This window comes from Petaurus breviceps, unplaced genomic scaffold, assembly GCF_028583685.1.
Source record: "Petaurus breviceps papuanus isolate PSGF00001 unplaced genomic scaffold, PetGlider_PUasm1.0 91041, whole genome shotgun sequence".
Classification (NCBI taxonomy): Eukaryota; Metazoa; Chordata; class Mammalia; order Diprotodontia; family Petauridae; genus Petaurus; species Petaurus breviceps.
The window spans coordinates 12,034,296-12,041,464 of NW_027187400.1; positions in this window are offsets into that span (position 1 = coordinate 12,034,296).

Sequence of the window (7,169 nt, forward strand, 5' to 3'; positions counted from 1 at the left end):
AGAGAGGGCAGTTCATCAACCTGTGGGTGCTTGGGGGAGGTAGGAGGTTCTTTACCCACTGTACCACATAGTTTCCCTTATTGTTTGGAAAGCACCTGATAAATATCTTATTTCATCCTCACAACAACCATGGAAAGTAGGTGTTCTTATTTTCCCTACTTTACAGATGAAGAAAGTCAGGCACTGATAAGGTCAAGTGATTTGCTAGGTTACACAGCTATTGAGCCTAGAAGTAGTATTTGATGATCCCAAGTCCCAACTTGGAGTCCAAATCCTTCCCCTTCACCAAACTACTTTGTACTGTCCTAGGTACTAACCTAGTGCCTTTCTTGAGCATAGTTGCTGTTTAATAAGTATTTGTTGTTAGGCAAAGAAGAGACTAAGCTATCACTCTTTGCAGATGATATGATGATATACTTAGAGAATCCTAGAGAATCAAGTAAAAAACTACTTGAGATAATAAATAAATTTGGCAAAGTTTCAGGATATAAAATAAACCCACATAAATCCTCACCATTCCTATGTATTTCTAATGAAATCCAACAGCAAGAGATAGAAAGAGAAATTCCATTTAAAGTTACTGTAGACATTATAAAATATTTGGGAGTCTACCTGCCAAAACAAGCCCAGGACCTATATGAACACAATTACAAAACACTTTTCACACAAATAAAGTCAGATCTAACTAATTGGAAAAACACAAATTGCTTGTGGCTGGGTCGAGGCAATATAATAAAAACGACAATTTTACCTATATTAAATTACATATTTAGTGCCATACCAATCAATCTACCAAAAAACTACTTTATAGAGCTAGAAAAATAGTAACAAAATTCATTTAGAAGAACAAAAGGTCCAGAATATCAAGGGAATTAATGAAAAGAAATGCTAGAGAAGTTGGCCTAACGTGCCAGATTTTAATCTGTATTATAAAGCAGCAGTCATCAAAACTACTTGGTACTGGCTGAGGAATAGAGTAGAATATATTGGGGTACACTCGCAGCAATCAATGACTATAGTAATCTACTGTTTGATAAACCCAAAGACCCCAGTTTTGGGGATAAGAACTCACTATTCAACAAAAACTTCTGGGAAAACTGGAATGGTATGGCAAAAACTGGGCATAGACCAATATCTAGCACCATATACCAAAATCAAGTTGAAATGGGTACATAATCTAAGTATAATGGTTGATACTATAAGAAATCTGGGAGAGCAAGGAATAGTTTACCCGTCAGATTTATGGAGAAGGGAAGATTTTATGACCAAACAAAAGTTAGAGAGCATTATAAAATGCAAAATGGATAATTTTGATTACATTAAATTGAAAGTTTCTGTACAAATAAAGCCAATGTAACCAAGATTAAGAGGGAAGTGGAAAACTGGGAAAGAATTTTTACAACTAGTGTCTCTGATAAAGGCCTCATTTCTAAAATATACAGAGCATTGAGTCAAATCTATAAGAATACAAGTCATTCCCCAATTGATAAATGGCCAAAGGATATAAACAGGCAGTTTTCAGAGGAAGAAATTAAAGATATCCATAAGCATATGGAAAAATATGCTCTAAATCACTAGTGATTAGAGAAATGCAAATCAAAACAACTCTGAAGTATCACGTCTCAGAGTTGTGGTAGTCAGATTGGCTAAGATGACAAAACAGGAAAATGATAAATGCTGGAGAACATGTGGAAAAATTGGAACACTAATGCATTGTTGGTGGAGTTGTGAACTGATACAACTATTCAGGAGAGCAATCTAGAACTATGCCCAAAGGGCTATAAATAAGTGCATACCCTTTGACCCAGCAATACCACTTCTAGGGCTATATCCCAAAGAGATCACAAAAGTGTGAAAAGGACCCATTTGTACAAAATTATTTATAGCAACTCTTTTTGTGGTGGCAAGGAACTGGAAATCAAAGGGATGCCCATCAATCGGGCAATGGCTGAACAAAGTTGTGGTATATTAATGTAATGGAATACTATTGTGCTGTAAGAAATGAGGAGCAGATGGACTTCATAATAACCTGGAGAGACATATAAACTGATGTTGAGTGAGAAGAGCAGAAGCAGGAGAAATTTGTACGCAATTACAGACACAAGGCATGTGTGACAACTAACTTTGATACACTGGACTCTTCTCAGCAATTCAGGGTTATAAAACAGCTCCAAAAGACTCATGATGGAAAGAGTTGTCCACATCCAGAGAAAGAACTACAGAGTCTGAATGCAGACTGAAGCAAACTACTTGCAATCTCTCTTTTTTTTGTTTTGTTTTGTTTCCTCTTTCTCATTACTCACTCCATTGGTTATAATCCTTTTTTACAATCTGACTAATGTTTAATGTGAAGATATTTGTAGATAATATATTCGACAGCATGCTGCCATGGGGGTGGGGGGGAGGAGAGGGAAGGGGAAAAAATTTGAAACTCAAGGGATTGTTGAACCGAATGTTGTAAACTAAAAGTAAATAAATAAATTTTAAAAAACAAAACCAAAAAAAAGCAGTCAAAAAATAAATCTAAAAAAATATTTGTTGATTGATAAACAGAAATTCTCAAACAAAAGTTGCCGGTTCACTGTTGAATGATAGGAAGAAACAAATTTGAATTGATATGTAACCAGGACAAAACATCCTGTTTCTAGTGGAGAAGACCCTAAAAGGTCAAAAATACAACTGCTTGTTCCTGACTTAATTCTCTTTCTATCACAGCAAAGATTTTATTCTAATCTTAAAATGTCAGAACTGGGAGGGGCCTTAGGATAGAGAACACCAGCTGGGAAAGATCTTAAAGAGAACTTAAGAGCTGGAAGACTCCTGAGACACTACTTAGCTTAATTGATGGTCCACCAGGCCTAAAGTCAAGAAGAACTGAGTTCAAATCCAGCCTCCGACACTTATTAGTTGTGTGACCCTGGGCAAGTGAAGACTTCAATCTCCTCATCTGTTTAAAAAAAAATAAATGGGGATAATAATAGCACCTGCTTCCTAGGATTGTTTTTTTTTTTAATCAAACAAAATAATAGTTGTTAAGGTCTGTAAATTTATGTAAGTGCCTGAAGGTGAACACTATATAAATGTTAGCTATTATTATTTGGTGAAGCCTACTGTGATATTTAAAAAGTTAGAGAGACATAGTCTCTGGGTGATTAATTCTTTTATTAATAATTAACAATGCTAGCATTTTATTAATAAAAAGGAAGTCATTTCACTAAGAACCTCTTCTCAAAATGTTATTTTTCAATAACTGAAATAAATGCTAAATTTCAGCTTTAGGTTAATGAAAATAAAGATGTAACTTTTATTCCTTTTTAGAATATAAGCTCCTTGATGGAAGGCACTGGTTTTTACCTTTCTTTGTGTCCTCAGTCCTTAGCCCATAGTAGGGCTTGACACATAGTAGGTGCTTAATAAATGCTTATTGATTATTTCCCATTTAATTTCATGGAACCTGTGGAATCCATCCCAGAACCTTTTTTTAAGAAACTGTGAGAAACAGTTAAGAAACCCAACCTCCTAATTTAACTAGGGCCAAGGGAGGGAAGGTGATTTGCCTCAGGTCAAAGCTAGTAAATGATACTAAATCAAAGAGTGACTAGAAAACCCCTCCCTGTACCAACCCTCCCAAAGCCAGCTAACTGAACAGGCAAAATGACTACATTAATCCCATCAACCTCCTTGGTCAGTCCATAAACATTGATTAAGTCCCAGGTCCTCTGCTAAGTGCTGGGGATGAAAAGAGAAAGGCAGTTTGCAAATGACCATGTGCAAACCAGCTATATACTGGACAGATAGGACATAACCACCAGAATTAAGGGGGATTGGGAAAGGCTGCCTGGAGAAGGTGAGATTTTAGCTGGGACTTGAAAGAAGGCCAGAGGCAGAGGTGAAGAGGGAGAACATTCCAGGCATGGGGTAGCCAGTGAAAATGCCCAGAGCTGAGAGATAAACTGTCTTGTTTACAGAACTGCAAAGAGGCCTTTGTCACTGGATGGCTGAGTACCTGTGGGTGTGGGTGTGGAGGGAGAGGTATAAAGGAGCCACTGAAGTTTATTGAGTGGGGAGAGGGATGGACCTGATAAAACCTGCGCTTTAGGAAAATCCCTTTGGTGGCTGAAAGGAGGATGATTTGTAGAAAATGTTAGTAAAGGAATGTATCAACCCTCTTGATTTGCTTGAACCTTGTTACTATCCAGGAGAAAGGTGAAGGCCTGGGAAGCTCAGAACCAGCCAATTAGAGCCTGCTCCTGCCTTACATACCAGTCAATGATCCTTTTTGAGACTGTTGTTGAAACTACAAGGCTGAACTTATTACCCAATGCCTGTACCTAGAAATTACAAGGCTGATTCTGTAATTCATCTAGAATAAAGTAACATTATCATTTTTAGCTTTAAATACTCTGATGTAACCACCTTCCAGAGAACTCTCAGACTAGCTCTGTGAATCTGCTTGTAAGCTTTTCTGGCAATAAAACTCTAAATAGTTGGATCACCTCTGACTCTGGACTACTGGTTTTTGGTCCCTCACAGGGCTTGAGGCTGGGTCTGGGAAGGTTCTGGTCAGTCAGCAGTTGCCATATTGGATTGGGAAGAAACTTGAGGTAGGCAGACACCCTTCCTCCACATTTCTCCCCCTCCAACCCAGCAGCTATTGCAACAATACAGGGTCTCCCCTGAGTCTTTTCTTTTGTAGATTAAACACCCCCATTTTCTGGGTCCTCATGCTGATTACCCTTCTGTGGATGCTCTCCAATTTCTCCATGTCCTTTTAGAACTGTGATGCCTAGACCTGAACCCAATACATGTGCAGATCTGCCCTCCAAAAGGGCCAGAGGCCAGAGGGCCTCTTACCTCCTTGTCCCTCAGTGAAGCCCAAGATGGCATTAACTTTTTCACAACATTAACTCGTAATGAGAGAAGAGCTGGACGTGGATTTAGAACATATATGGTTTCAACATAATATGTTCCCTTGACTATTGGAACATGGGGATGGAACCTTAGTGAACATTAGTGCAGGGGTCTTTAACCTTGTCTGTATCCTAATGGCCTTGGTCAGTCTGGTGAAGTCTATGGTCAGGCTCCTTCTTCAAAGAATGTTTTTAAATGCATAGAAGAAAATTATTTCAATTACATTGAAATATATCCATCAAACTATTTTTTAAAAAAAATACTAGTCCAACCTAGTCCTAATATAAGCGAAGAAACTAGTTCCTGGGGAGGAGATACAGGGAAATGACAATATTATGTCATGTAACCAGTAACTCGAAGTGTTTGTTTGAATACTTTGAGTACACCCATTCCTTTTGTAATGAAGAAGATGACAGAGTCCCCCACCACCCTGGAGTTTCTAGATTAGTGAGGGAGAAAATATTACTAGCAGAAAACATTTGGAACAAGACAAGACTTAATAACATAGGAGTGATCTGTTTAAGCCACAGAGGAGCCAGGAAAGGCTTCATCATGCAGGAGATGGGTCTTGAGCAGTGCTATGGGCTAAAGTAGAAAGAACATTGTCTTTGGGGACTGAGTCCTTTAATTTCAACCCCACCTCTAATACTCTATATGCAAACTTGAGTAAGTTATTGTTCCTTTCTGGGCCTCAGTTTCCTCATCTGCAAAATGGGAAGGTTTGACAAGATGGCCTCTGAACAGGGAGAAGTTGAGTAGGCAGAGAAAAGGGGGAAGAATTCCAGGGAATTTGGGGAAAGTGGAGGATGAAGGGGTAGAGAGGGCAGTGAACAGCTCCAGGAGAAATAATAACTGCTAACATTTTACAGATGAGATCACACAACTGGGCAAGATTCAAACTCTGTGGGGGAAGGTTGACTCTCACAATCCAATTCTGACTTCATTTCCCATGGTGAAAGTAGGACCCACCAGGAGTAGATTATTGATTGACTCCCTAGCAATGCTGAGCTACAAAGGGTAGTACTATCAATCAGTAGGATTATATATTCCCTGTGTGAATGGGGAGAATCTTTTCCTGAGTATCTATGGACTCTGATATGAGTCTATTAAATGGGTTTGTTGACGGTGGTGGTGGTGGTATTGATGAGGTGCAGGCTCTGGGAACCCCCCCTTGAACTTGATAAAATCATCCATTTGATGGGGCATTTGCATGAGGCCATAAGTCTTACATTGTGGCTGGGCCCAAACCTCTGTTACTAGACTTCCCACCCTTGAGCCTATCAAAATATCAATCCACCCTTGAACTGGCCCAGCTGCACCATTGCCTATAGTTTCCAGGTAGCCTCCAGCAACTTCCCACTCTTAATCACTCATTGAAGATCCTCCCCAAACTCCTCCCCTAGACCACCCTTAGATTCCTCCCACAACCTTCTGTATGTAAGACCCCATCTTGTCTCCATGTGTGGGAGAGAGCCATAGAATGAATGAACTAGCACAGGCTTACTCTGTGTCCAATACAAGTGAACTTTTACTTTTCTTTGGCTGAGAAGACTTGAGTTGAATTCATTTGGCAGGACCTGGCATGTTGGTATTTTGGGGTCTCCAGAGCAACCCTAACCCTCTGTATGGATAACTTCTTCATTTTGAAACTAAATAAAACCTGTACTTATATAAGCACACTCTCTCAATTGACTGAATGATTAAGGGAATGCCCATTTTTGGAGAGAAAAATGAGCCAGAGATTTTTCTCATCATTGCTTTTTTGAGCCTCTTTTGCCATCTGAGTTAGTCTATTTTTTAAGGTGTTATTTTCTTCAGTCAGGTTGTTGACTCTCATTCCATAATTTTCTTGCATTGTTCTCATTTCTCTTCCCAATTTTTCCTCCATTTCTCTTATTTGATTTTCAAAATCCTTTTTAAGCTCCTCTATGGCCTGTAACCAATTCATATTTTTCTTGGAAGCTTTTGGTGCAGGAGTTCTGACTTCACTGCCTTCCTCCTGTTCCATGCTTTGATCCTTTTTGTCCCCAAAATAGGAATGTAAAGTTGGGTTGCTCTGTTTGCTTTGCTTCCTTTGCCTGCTCATGCTCAATTACTTGACTTTTGGGCTTTTTGCCACAATAGAACTCTGCCACCAGAAATGGGAACTTTATCCCAAATGCTGGGGTTTTTGAAGTTGCCAAAGGTATTAGTAGGGTGCCCTCTCTGAAGCCTCCACACACTCTGGCAAGCTGACCTAGCAATTTTTCATGAGAAAC